The sequence below is a fragment of the Triticum aestivum genome, chromosome 4A (assembly GCF_018294505.1).
Source record: "Triticum aestivum cultivar Chinese Spring chromosome 4A, IWGSC CS RefSeq v2.1, whole genome shotgun sequence".
NCBI classification, from domain to species: domain Eukaryota; kingdom Viridiplantae; phylum Streptophyta; class Magnoliopsida; order Poales; family Poaceae; genus Triticum; species Triticum aestivum.
Window position 1 is genome coordinate 13,996,771 of NC_057803.1, and position 14,547 is coordinate 14,011,317.

Below are 14,547 nucleotides of genomic sequence, written 5' to 3' on the forward strand. Positions count from 1 at the left end.
AAATAAAGTGCAGCAAGGTGGACCAATCCTTTTTGTAGCAAAGGACAAGCCTGGACAAATTCTTATATAGAGAAAAATGCTCCCGGGGATACATGGGAATTATCGTGAATCTAGGTTTCATCACGATCATATGATTCGCGTTCGGTACTTTGATAATTTGGTATGTGGGTGGACCGGTGCTTGGGTGATGTCCTTACTTGGACAAGCATCCCACTTATGATTAACCTCTATTGCAAGCATCCTCAACTACAACAAAAGTATTAAGGTAAACCCAACCATAGCATGAAACATGCGGATCCAAATTAGCCCCTTACGAAGCAACGCATAAACTAGGGTTTAAGCTTCTGTCACTCTAGCAACCCATCATCTACTTATTACTTCCCAATGCCTTCCTCTAGGCCCAAATAATGGTGAAGTGTCATGTAGTCGATGTTCACATAACACCACTAGAGGAGAGACAACATACATCTCATCAAAATATCGAACGAATACCAAATTCACATGACTACTAATAGCAAGACTTCTCCCATGTCCTCAGGAACAAACATAACTACTCACAAAGCATATTCATGTTCATAATCACAGGGGTATGAATATGCATATAGGATCTAAACATATGATCTTCTACCAAATAAACCAACTAGCATCAACTACAAGGAGTAATCAACCCTACTAGCAACCCACAGGTACCAATCCCAGACTTGGAGACAAGAATTGGATACAAGAGATGAACTAGGGTTTGAGAGGAGATGGTGCTGGTGAAGGTGTTGATGGAGATTGACCCCCTCCCGATGATAGGATCATTGGTGATGACGATGACGATGATTTCCCCCTCTCGAAGGGAAGTGTCCTCGGCAGAACAGCTCCGTCGGAGCCCTAGATTGGTTCCGCCAAGGTTCTGCCTCGTGGCGGCGGAGTCTCATCCCGAAAGCTTGCTTATGATTTTTTTCTCATCGAAAGACTCCATATAGCAGAAGATGGGCATCGGAAGGCCACCAGGGGGCCCACGAGGCAGGGGCGCGCCCAGGGGGGTAGGGCGCGCCCCCACCCTTGTGGCCAGGGTGTGCCCCCCCCTTTGGAACTTATTGCGCTCAGTATTTTTTATATATTCTGAAAATGACTTCCGTGAAGTTTCAGGACTTTTGGAGCTGTGCAGGATAGGTCTCTAATATTTGCTCCTTTTCCAGCCCAGAATCCCAGCTGCCGGTATTCTCCCTCTTTATGTAAATCTTGTAAAATAAGATAGAATAGGCATAAGTATTGTGACATAATGTGTAATAACAGCCCATAATGCAATAAATATCAATATAAAAGCATGATGCAAAATGGACGTATCAACTCCCCCAAGCTTAGACCTCGCTTGTCCTCAAGCGAAAGCTGAAATCGAAAAATATGTCCACATGTTTAGAGATAGAGGTGTCGATAAAAATAAAATACGGACATGAGGGCATCATGATCATTCTTAGAACAACAACTTATATAATTCTTGTCATATGATCTCTTATGCTAGAGTAACAATTCAATCACAATTTCAAGTATGAATCATAAACTTCATTGAAAACTAACAAACTATAATCTCAGTCATTGGAGCAATTGCAATTTATCATAACATAGGAAAGAGTCAATATAAGATCTTTTCAGCAAGTCCACATACTCAACTATCATATAGTCTTTCACAATTGCTAACACTCAAGCAATACTCATGGGTATGGAGTTTTAATCGGACATAGAGAAATATAGGGGCTTATAGTTTTTCCTCCCAACGTTTTACCTGAAGGGTAATGTCAACAATAATAGTTCATGAAAACTCACATCCAATTAGCCATATATACCAGGATCTTTCCAACATGTTGTGCTAAAAGATAAAATGTAAAAAGGAAGGGTGAAGATCACCATGAATCTTATGTAAGGTAGGAGATAAAAGTAAAAGATAGGCCCTTCGCAGAGGGAAGCAGAGGTTGTCATGCGCTTTTATGGTTGGATGCACAAAATCTTAATGCGAAAGAACACCACTTTATATTGCCACTTGTGATATGGACCTTTATTATGCAGTCCGTTTCTTTTATTTCTTCCGTATCACACGATCGTATAAAGCTTATTTTCTTCCACACTAATAAGTCATACATATTTAGAGGGTAATTTTTATTGCTTGCACCGACGACAACTTACTTGAGGGATCTTACTTAATCCATAGGTAGGTATGGTGGACTCTCATGGCAAAACTGGTTTAAGGGTGTTTGGAAGCACAAGTAGTATCTCTACTTGGTGCAAAGAATTTGGCTAGCATGAAGGGGAAAGGCAAGCTCAATCATGTTGGATGATCCATGCCAATATAATTTATCTCAGATGTAAGAAAACATAACCCATTATGTTGTCTTCCTTGTCCAACGTCAACTCTTTAGCATGTCATATTTTAATGAGTGCTCACAATCATAAAATATGTCCAAGATAGTGTATTTATATGTGAATACCTCTCTTTCTTTATTACTTCCTATTAATTGCAACGATGACCAAAACTATGTTTGTCAACTCTCAACAACTTTTATTCATCATACTCTTTCTATGTGAGCTCATTACTCTTCATAAGACCCATATGATCTCTTTTATTTTCTTTTTATTCTTTCTCTTTTCTTTTATTCACTCAAGATCATGGCAAAATAATCAAGCCCTTGACTCAACACTATTCTTTATTATATATAGCTCACTGATACGTCTCCAACGTATCTATAATTTTTGATTGTTCCATGCTATATTATATCCTGTTTTGGACATTATTGGGCTTTATTATACACTTTTATATTATTTTTGGGACTAACCTATTAACCGGAGGCCCAGCCCAGAATTGTTGTTTTTTGCCTATTTTAGGGTTTCGTAGAAAAAGAATATCAAACGGAGTGCAAACGGAATGAAACCTTCGGGAACGTGATTTTTGGAACGAGCATGATCCAGAGGACTTGGACCCTACGTCAAGCAATCAACAAGGAAGGCACGAGGTAGGGGAGCGCGCCTACCCCCCAGGCATGCCTTCCACCCTCGTGGGGCCCATGTTGCTCCACCGACGTACTCGTTCCTCCTATATATACCTCTGTACCCCCAAACTACCAGATACGGAGCCAAAACCCTAATTCCACCGTCGTAACTTTCTATATCCATGAGATCCCATCTTGGGGCCTTTTCCGGAGCTCCGCCGGAGGGGGTATCGATCACGGAGGGCTTCTACATCAACACCATAGCCTCTCCGATGAAGTGTGAGTAGTTTACTTCAGACCTACGGGTCCATAGTTATTAGCTAGATGGCTTCTTCTCTCTTTTTGGATCTCAATACAAAGTTCTCCCCCTCTCTTGTGGAGATCTATTCAATGTAATCTTATTTTGCAGTGTGTTTGTTGAGATCGATGAATTGTGGGTTTATGATCAAGTTTATCTATGAACAATTGAATCTTCTCTGAATTCTTTTATGTACGATTGGTTATCTTTGCAAGTCTCTTCGAATTATCAGTTTGGTTTGGCCTACTAGATTGATCTTTCTTGCAATGGGAGAAGTTCTTAGCTTTGGGTTCAATATTGCGGTGTCCTTTCCCAGGGTCAGTAGGGGCAGCAAGGCACGTATTGTATTGTTGCCATCGAGGATAACAAGATGGGGTTCATATCATATTGCATGAGTTTATCCCTCTACATCATGTCATCTTGCTTAAAGCGTTACTCTGTTCTCTTGAACTTAATACTCTAGATGCATGCTGGATAGCGGTCGATGTGTGGAGTAATAGTAGTTGATGCAGGCAGGAGTCGGTCTACTTGTTTTGGACGTGATGCCTATTTACATGATCATACCTAGATATTCTCATAACTATGCTCAATTCTTTCAATTGCTCAACAGTAATTTGTTCACCCACCGTAATACTTATGCTCTTGAGAGAAGCCTCTAGTGAAACCTATGCCCCCGGGTCTATTTTCCATCATATTAATATTCCAATACTTAGTTATTTCCTTTGCCATTTATTTTAGTTGCATATTTATTTCTCTTTATCATAAAAATGCCAAAAATATTATCTTATCATATCTATCAGATCTCACTCTCGTAGGTGACCGTGAAGGGATTGACAACCCCTTTATCGCGTTGGTTGCGAGGAGTTTATTTGTTTGTGTAGGTGCGAGGGACTCGTGTGTGGCCTCCTACTGGATTGATACCTTGGTTCTCAAAAACTGAGGGAAATACTTACGCTGCTCTACTGCATCACCCTTTCCTCTTCAAGGGAAAACCAACGCAGTGCTCAAGAGGTAGCAAGAAGGATTTTTGGCATCGTTGCCGGGGAGTCTATGCAAAAGTCAACATACCAAGTACCCATCACAAACCCTTATGTCCTGCATTGCATTATTTGCTATTTGCCTCTCGTTTTCCTCTCCCCCACTTCACCCTTGCCGTTTTATTCGCCCTCTCTCTCTCCATCCTCCCTCTCTTTCTCTATTCGCCTCTTTTTGCTCGTTTCTTGTTTGCTTGTGTGTCGGATTGCTTGCTTGTAGTTATGGCTAGTCCCCTATCTTCTCCGTTGTCTCCTGAAAATGAAGTTCTTAATTTTAAGCAAAGGGAAGGAGAAAACCTAAAAGACGCTTGGTATAGAATTTGCAATGCTCAAAATAGATCTACCAGGAAGCAATCTACTTCTATTCTTCTTCGCAATTTTTATGTAGGTGCTATTCCTTGGCATAGATATGTCCTTGATACCATTATCGGAGGGAACTTCTTGGGTAGCCACACTTTTTATTCCTATAATGCTATGATAGATTTGTTTGGCTCACCCCCTCTTTTGGTTAATGGAACTATGTTAACTTTGGAGCATGTAATGCAAAAACTTGAAATTATTGAAAATAAAGTTGCTACCGTAGAGTTAATTGAAAATTTCGATAAAAAGATCCACAACCAAATTACTCAATATGGATCTAAAGTAGGAGCCACTTTGAAAAATATTAAGGAGAAGGAACCCATAGTTAATGAAAGAATAAATCATGATTCCACTAGAATCGATAAACTTGAGGGTATCATTACCAACTTGGGAACTGCTTTTTCTTCCGTATAGAATACCCAAGCCCTCCAACTAAAATTGCCAAGATTATGTATGTTCCTAAAAATAAGGGTGAAACCTCTAGCAAAGAAACTCGGATCTCAAATCTATAAGTATTCGCCCTTATCTTTTTACAATCATTAAGGAACCATTTGCTACTAACAATTTTTTTATTTTGTGCCTAGAAGTTTGATTATTGATAAAAGGAAAGAAACTCCCAAAGGTGATAGATGTCTCATTAAAGAATTACCAACTAAAGATACCTAGATCTATCTTCGCTTTCATGCCTAGCTAGGGGCATTAAACGATAGCGCTTGTTGGGAGGCAACCCAATTTTATTTTTATTCCTTGATTTTTGCTCCTGTTTAGTAATAAATAATTTATCTAGCATCTGTTTTGGTTGTGTTTTTTGTGTTTAATTAGTGTTTGTGCCAAGTAGAACCGTTGGGAAGACTTGGGGAAAGTCTTTTTAATCTTGCTGTAAAAAACAGAAACTTTAGTGCTCACGAGAACTGCTGCCATTTTTATTTGGAAAGTGATATTTATTTAATTATTTTTTCATATGATTAATAGATAAATTCCTCACGTCCAGCAATTTATTTTAGAATTTTTGGGGTTCCGGATCTTGCGTTAGCTACAGATTACTACAGACTGTTCTGTTTTTGACAGATTCTGTTTTTCGTGTGTTGTTTTCTTATTTTGATGAATCTATGGCTAGTAAAATAGTTTATAAACCATAGAGAAGTTGTAATACATTAGGTTTAACACCAATATAAATAAAGAATGAGTTCATTACAGTAACTTGAAGTGGTGTTTTGTTTTCTTTCGCTAACGGAGCTCACGAGATTTTCTACTTTAAGTTTTGTGTTGTGAAGTTTTCAAGTTTTGGGTAAAGATTTGATGGATTATGTAACAAGGAGTGGCAAGAGCCTAAGCTTGGGGATTCCCATGGCACCCCAAGATAATCTAAGGACACCTAAAAGCCAAAGCTTGGGGATGCCCCGGAAGGCATCCCCTCTTTCGTCTACTTCTATCGGTAACTTTACTTGGAGCTATATTTTTATTTACCACATGATATGTGTTTTGCTTGGAGCGTCTTGTATTATTTGAGTCTTTATTTGTTAGTTTTCCACAATCATCCTTTCTGCACACACCTTTTTGAGAGAGACACTTATGATTCGGAAATTGTTAGAATACTCTATGTGCTTCACTTATATCTTTTGAGTTATATAGTTTTTGCTCTAGTGCTTCACTTATATCTTTTAGAGCATGTTGGTGGATTTGTTTTATAGAAACTTTTGTTCTCTCATGATTCACTTATATTATTTTGAGAGTCCTACAAAACAGCATGCTAATTTGCTTTAATTATGTTAGGCATTCAAGATTAATAATAAAATTTTCTTATGAGTGTGTTGAATACTATGAGAAGTTTGAAACTTTATAATTGTTTTGAGATATGGAGATGGTGATATTAGAGTCGTGCTAGTTGAGTAGTTGTGAATTTGAGAAATGCTTGTGTTGAAGTTTGTGATTCCCGTAGCATGCGTGTATGGTGAACCGTTATGTTAAGAAGTCGGAGCATGATGTATTTATTGATTGTCCTCCTTATGAGTGGCGGTCGGGGACGAGCGATGGTCTTTTCCTACCAATCTATCCCCCTAGGAGCATGCACGTAATACTTTGCTTTGATAACTAATAGATTTTTGTAATAAGTATGTGAGTTCTTTATGACTAATGTTGAGTCCATGGATTATACGCACTCTCACCCTTCCACCATTGCTAGCCTCTCTAATACCGCACACCTTTCGCCGGTATCATACACCCACCATATACCTTCCTCAAAACAGCCACCATACCTACCTATCATGGCATTTCCATAGCCATTCCGAGATATATTGCCATGCAACTTTCCACCGTTCCGTTTACTATGACACGCTCCATCATTGTCATATTGCTTCGCATGATCATGTAGTTGACATTGTATTCGTGGCAAAGCCACCGTTCATAATTCTTTCATACATGTCACTCTTGATTCATTGCATATCCCGGTACACCGCCGGAGGCATTCACATAGAGTCATATTTTGTTCTAAGTATTGAGTTGTAATTGTTGAGTTGTAAGTAAATAAAAAAGTGTGATGATCATCATTTTTAGAGCTTTGTCCCAAGTGAGGAAAGGATGATGGAGACTATGATTCCCCCACAAGTTGGGATGAGACTCCGGACTAAATAAAGAAAGAGGCCATAAAAAATAGAAAAGGCCCAAATTAAAAAAATGAGAGAAAAAGAGAGAAGGGGCAATGCTACTATCCTTTTACGACACTTGTGCTTCAAAGTAGCACCATGATCTTCATGATAGAGAGTCTCCTCTGTTATCACTTTCATATACTAGTGGGAATTTTTCATTATAGAACTTGGCTTGTATATTCCAGTGATGGGCTTCCTCAAAATGCCCTAGGTCTTCGTGAGCAAGCAAGTTGGATGCACACCCACTTAGTTTCTTTTTGTTGAGCTTTCATATACTTATAGCTCTAGTGCATCCGTTGCATGGCAATCCCTACTCACTCACATTGGTATCTATTGATGGGCAGCTCCATAGCCCGTTGATACGCCTAGTTGATGTGAGACTATCTTCTCCCTTTTTGTCTTCTCCACAACTACCATTCTATTCCACCTATAGTGCTATGTCCATGGCTCACGCTCATGTACGTGAAGATTGAAAAAGTTTGAGAACACCAAAAGTATGAAACAATTGCTTGGCTTGTCATCGGGGTTGTGCATGATTTGAATACTTTGTGTGGTGAAGATGGAGCATAGCCAGACTATATGATTTTTTAGGGATAACTTTCTTCAGCCATGTTATTTTGAAGAGACATAATTGCTTAGTTAGTATGCTTGAAGTATTATTATTTCTATGTCAATATTAAACTTTTGTCTTGAATCTTTCAGATCTGAATATTCATACCACAATTAAGAGAATTACATTGAAATTATGCCAAGTAGCATTCCACATCAAAAATTCTGTTTTTATCATTTACCTACTCGAGGACGAGCAGGAATTAAGCTTGGGGATGCTTGATACTTCTCCAATGTATCTATAATTTTTTATTGTTCCATGCTATATTATATCCTATTTTGGACATTATTGGGCTTTATTATACACTTTTATATTATTTTTGGGACTAACCTATTAACCGAAGGCCCAGCCCAGAATTGCTGTTTTTTTTGCCTATTTTAGGGTTTCGCAGAAAAAGAATATCAAACGAAGTCCAAACGGAATGAAACCTCCGGGAACGTGATTTTTGGAACGAACATGATCCAGAGGACTTGGACCCTACGTCAAGCAATCAACGAGGAAGGCACGAGGTAGGGGGCGCGCCTACCCCCCAGGCACGTCCTCCACCCTCGTGGGGCCCATGTTGCTCCACCGATACTCCTTCCTCCTATATATACCTACGTACCCCCAAACTACCACATACGGAGCCAAAACCCTAATTCCACCGCCGTAACTTTCTGTATCCACGAGATCCCATCTTGGGGCCTTTTCCGGAGCTCCGCCGGAGGGGGTATCGATCACGGAGGGCTTCTACATCAACACCATAGCCTCTCCGATGAAGTGTGAGTAGTTTAATTCAGACCTACGGGTCCATAGTTATTAGCTAGATGGATTCTTCTCTCTTTTTGGATCTCAATACAAATTCTCCCCCTCTCTTGTGGAGATCTATTCGATGTAATCTTGTTTTGCGGTGTGTTTGTTGAGATCGATGAATTGTGGGTTTATGATCAAGTTTATCTATGAACAATATTTGAATCTTCTCTGAATTCTTTTATGTATGATTGGTTATATTTGCAAGTCTCTTCGAATTATCAGTTTGGTTTGGCCTCCTAGATTGATCTTTCTTGCAATGGGAGAAGTGCTTAGCTTTGGGTTCAATCTGGTGGTGTCCTTTTCCAGTGACAGTAGGGGCAGCAAGGTATGTATTGTATTGTTGCCATCGAGGATAACAAGATGGGGTTTATATCATATTGCATGAGTTTATCTATTTACATCATGTCATCTTGCTTAAAGCGCTACTCTGTTCTCTTGAACTTAATACTCTAGATGCATGATGGATAGCGGTCGATGTGTGGAGTAATAGTAGTAGATGCAGGCAGGAGTCGGTCTACTTGTTTTCGTGATGCCTATATACATGATCATACCTAGATATTCTCATAATTATGCTCAATTTTGTCAATTGCTCAACAGTAATTTGTTCACCCACCATAATACTTATGCTCTCGAGAGAAGCCTCTAGTGAAACTATGGCCCCCGGGTCTATTTTCCATCATATTAATCTTCCAATACTTAGTTATTTCCTTTGCCATTTATTTTACTTGCATATTTATTTCTCTTTATCATAAAAATACCAAAAATATTATCTTATCATATTTTCCTATCAGATCTCACTCTCATAGGTGACCGTGAAGGGATTGACAACCCCTTTATCGCGTTGGTTGCGAGGAGTTTATTTGTTCGTGTAGCTGCGAGGGACTCATGCGTGGCCTCCTACTGGATTGATACCTTGGTTCTCAAAAACTGAGGGAAATACTTACGCTGCTCTACTGCATCACCTATTCCTCTTCAAGGGAAAACCAACGTAGTGCTCAAGAGGTAGCATTCACGGACTCGATTACATAGAAGGATCATAAAGCAAAACTCACAACTAGATCATACTAAAACATTATGCTACTAGATCAAGATATTACCAAAAGGATCGAACCAAGAAAAATGGTAAAGATAGAAGTGATGGTGATACAATACCGGGGCACTCCCCCAAGCTTGGCAGTTGCCAAGGGGAGTGCCCATACCAGATACTCAGTTCTTCTTTGTTGGTGAAGAAGGTGGAGTAGTTGATGATGTAGGCTTGTCGTTGATGACCCAAAAGTATAGGGGATCTATCATAGTCCTTTCGATAAGTAAGAGTGTCGAACCCAACGAGGAGCATAAGGAAATGATAAGCGGTTTTCAGCAAGGTATTCTCTGCAAGTACTGAAATAAGTGGTAACAAATAGTTTTGTAATAGGATAAATTGTGACAAGCAACAAGTAACAAAAGTAAATAAAGTGCAGCAAGGTGGCCCAATCCTTTTGTAGCAAAGGACAAACCGGAACAAACTCTTATAATAGGAAAAGCGCCCCCAAGGACACATGGGAATATCGTCAAGCTAGTTTTCATCACGTTCATATGATTCGCGTTCGATACTTTGATAATTTGATATGTGGGTGGACCGGTGCTTGGGTGATGTTCTTACTTGAACAAGCATCCCACTTATGATTAACCTTTATTGCAAGCATCTGCAACTACAACAAAAGTATTAAGGTAAACCTAACCATAGCATGAAACATATGGATCCAAATCAGCCCCTTACGAAGCAACCCATAAACTAGGGTTTAAGATTCTGTCACTCTAGCAACCCATCATCTACTTATTACTTCCCAATGCCTTCCTCTAGGCCCAAATAATGGTGAAGTGTTATGTAGTCGACGTTCACATAACACCACTAGAGGCTAGACAACATACATCTTATCAAAATATCAAACGAATACCAAATTCACATGACTACTCATAGCAAGACTTCCCCCTTGTCCTCAGGAACGAATGTAATTACTCACAAAGCATATTCATGTTCATAATCAGAGGGGTAATAATATGCATATAGGATCTGAAATATGATCTTCCACCAAATAAACAAACTAGCATCAACTACAAGGAGTAATCAACACTACTAGCAACCTACTAGCACCAATCCCGGACTTTGAGACAAGAATTGGATACAAGAGATGAACTAGGGTTTGGAGATGAGATGGTGCTAGTGAAGATGTTGATGGAGATTGCCCTCTCCCGATGAGAGGAGCGTTGGTGATGATGATGGTGATGATTTCCTCCTCTGGGAGGGAAGTTTCCCTGGCAGAATAGCTCTGCCGGAGCTATAGATTGGATCCGCCAAGGTTCCGCCTCGTGGCGGCGGAGTCTCGTCCCGAAAAGTTCCTTCCTATTTTTTTTCTCATCGAAAGACCTCATATAGGAGAAGATGGGCATCGGAGAGCCACCAGGGGGCCCACGAGGTAGGGGGGCGCACCCTAGGGGGGCGCCCCCCACCCTTGTGAGAAGGGTGTGGGCCCCCTGGCATTCATCTTTGGCGTGGATTTTTCTTTATTTCTTTTAAGACGTTCCGTGGAGTTTCAGGATTTTTGGAGTTGCGCAGAATAGGTCTCTAATATTTGCTACTTTTCCAGACCAGAATTCCAGCTGCCGGCATTCTCCCTCTTTATGTAAACCTTGTAAAATAAGAGAAAATAGCCATAAGTATTGTGACATAAAGTGAAATAACAGTCCATAATGCAATAAATATCGATATAAAATCATGATGCAAAATGGACGTATCAACTCCCCCAAGCTTAGACCTCGCTTGTCCTCAAGAGAAAAGCCGATAACAATAAATATGTCCTCATGTTTAGAGGTAGAGGCGTCGATAAAAATAAAATACGGACATGAAGGCATCATGATTATTCTCGTAACAGCAACATATATAGGTTTTGTCATATGATTACTTATGTTCAAGTGATGATCTATTCACAATGCAAAAGTATAAATCATAAACCTTATTGGGCTCCGACAAACTATAATCTCAGTCATTGAAGCAATTGCAATTTATCATAACATCGGAAAGATTCTATGTCAGAGCTAAAAAGCAAGTCCACATACTCAACTATTATTTAGTCCTCCATAATTGCTAACACTCACGCGGTACTTGTGGTTACGGAGTTTTAATCGGACACAGAGAAAGATACGGGCTTATAGTTTTGCCCCACAACCTTTTACCTCAAGGGTAATGTCAACAATAATGGTTCATGCTCCCCTACATCCAATTAGATATATATATATATATATATATATATATCATGTTCTTTCCAACATGCTGAGCTTGCCAAAGGATAAAATGAAAAAGAAAAGGTGAAGATCACCATGACTCTTGCATAAGGTAGAAGATAATAATAAAGGATAGGCCCTTCGCAGAGGGAAGCAGAGGTTGCCATGCGCTTTTGTGGTTGGATATATAAAATCTCAATGCGAAAGAATGTCACTTTATATTGCCCCTTGTGATATGAACCTTTATTATGCAGTCCGTCGCTTTTATTACTTTCACATCACAAGATCGTATAAAGCTTATTTCTCCCACACCAATCAATCATACATATTTAGAGCAATTTTTATTGCTTTGCACCGATGACAACTTACTTGAAGGATCTTACTCAATCCATAGGTAGATATGGTGGACTCTCATGGCAAAACTGGTTTAAGGGTATTTGGAAGCACAAGTAGTATTTCTACTTGGTGCTGAGAATTTGACTAGCATGAGGGGGAAAGGCAAGCTCAACAAGTTAGAGGATCCATGACAACATACTTTATCTCAGATATAAGAAAGACATGACTCATTACGTCGTCTTCCTTGTCCAACATCAACTCTTTAGCATGTCATATTTTAATGAGTGCTCCCAATCATAAAAGATGTCAATGATAATATATCTATATGTGAAAACCTCTCTTTCCTTATTACTTCCTATTAATTGCAACAATGACCAAAGCTATGTCTGCCAACTCCCAACAACTTTTAATTATCATACTCTTTCTATGTGAAGTCATTACTCTCAATAAGATCAATATGAACTTTTTGTTTCTTTTTATTCTTTTTCTCTTTTCTTTTATTCACCCAAGATCATGGCGAAATAATCAAGCCCTTGACTCAACACTAATCTTTATTATATATAGCTCACGGACTCGATTACATAGAGAGATCATAAAGCAAAACTCAAAACTAGATCATGCCATAAACTTTATTCTACTAGATCAAGATACTACTAATAGGATCGAACTAAGAAAAACGGTAAAGATAGGAGTTGTGATTGTGATATGATACCGGGTCACCTCCTCCAAGCTGGGCAGTTGCCAAGGGGAGTGCCCATACCCATGTGATCATGTCTCCTTCTTTGTTGTTGGTGTAATATTCTTGGCGATTATTCCTCTCAGGATACGGTTCTCCTCCTCGAGCTTATTGACTTGCTGCTTGAGGTCCATGATTTCCTTACAAAGCTTTCCTGTGACAGCCAAAGCTCCTTGCACCCAAGGGTGTTGCATATCTGCGGGAGAACAAGTGACACTCCTCTTCATATTTTCATAAGTAAGAAATCTAACATTAGAAGGGATAACCGAGTTTGGAATAGCTGAGCTCTGTAGTTCCCCCATCGTGAACCCAACTCAGAGGCGAGAGGTGACTTCTTGATCCTCCATAGCATCTACTCTCATCAAGTCAGCCTCCATCTCCTCCTCCGTTGCTCGCCCAAAGTGGTCAGCGTCGCTGTTTGCCCTTGGTTCCGGTGCCGGATTAGATACCCGGCTCTCCCCGATTGACTCTTGAGAAGACATCTTGCTCTAATCTGCAGCAGCAACAGCTCGAAAACAAAAACAGAGGAAATTTGTCTGATACGGGAGTCAAAACGTTCGGGAGAATATGTAATGAATTTTTACCGACCAAAATACGTAACATGCAAGAAAACGGAGTCCGGAAGGCACACGAGGTGCTCACGAGGTAGGGGGTGTGCCCAGGGGGTAGGGCGCGCCCACCACCCTCGTGGGGCCCTCGTGTCCTTCCCGGACTGCTACTTATTTTTATATTTTTCTAAATATTCCAAAACGGAGAAATATTGCCTTCGAAATTGTTTTGGAGTCGGTTTACTTACCGTACCACATACCTATTCCTTTTCATAGTCTGAAACATTCCGGAAAGTGTCCCTTATGTATTCCTCCGAGGTTACGGTTTCAATAATATTGGTTTCAACATTTATGGGATTACCTAAGATATAATGTTTAATTCTTTGACCGTTTACCACCATCGGATTTGTGCCCTCGAAGTTGTTGATTTTTATGGCACCGGAACGATAGACCTCTTCAATAACATATGGGCCTTCCCATTTAGAGAGAAGTTTTCCTGCAAAAAATCTTAAACGAGAGTTGTATAGCAATACATAATCACCTACATTAAACTCACGCTTTTGTATCCTTTTGTCATGCCATCTTTTAACTTTTTCTTTAAACAACTTGGCATTTTCATAAGCTTGGGTTCTCCATTCATCAAATGAGCTAATATCAAATAACCTCTTTTCACCGGCAAGTTCAAAATCATAGTTAAGCCCTTTAATAGCCCAATATGCCTTATGTTCTAGTTCGAGAGGTAAGTGACATGCTTTTCCATAAACCATTTTATACGGAGACATACCCATAGGATTTTTATATGCAGTTCTATAAGCCCATAATGCATCATCAAGTTTCTTAGACCAATTCTTTCTAGACCTATTAACAGTCTTTTGCAAAATTAATTTGAGCTCTCTATTGCTCAACTCTACTTGACCACTAGACTGTGGGTGATTGGGAGATGCAATTCTATGATTAA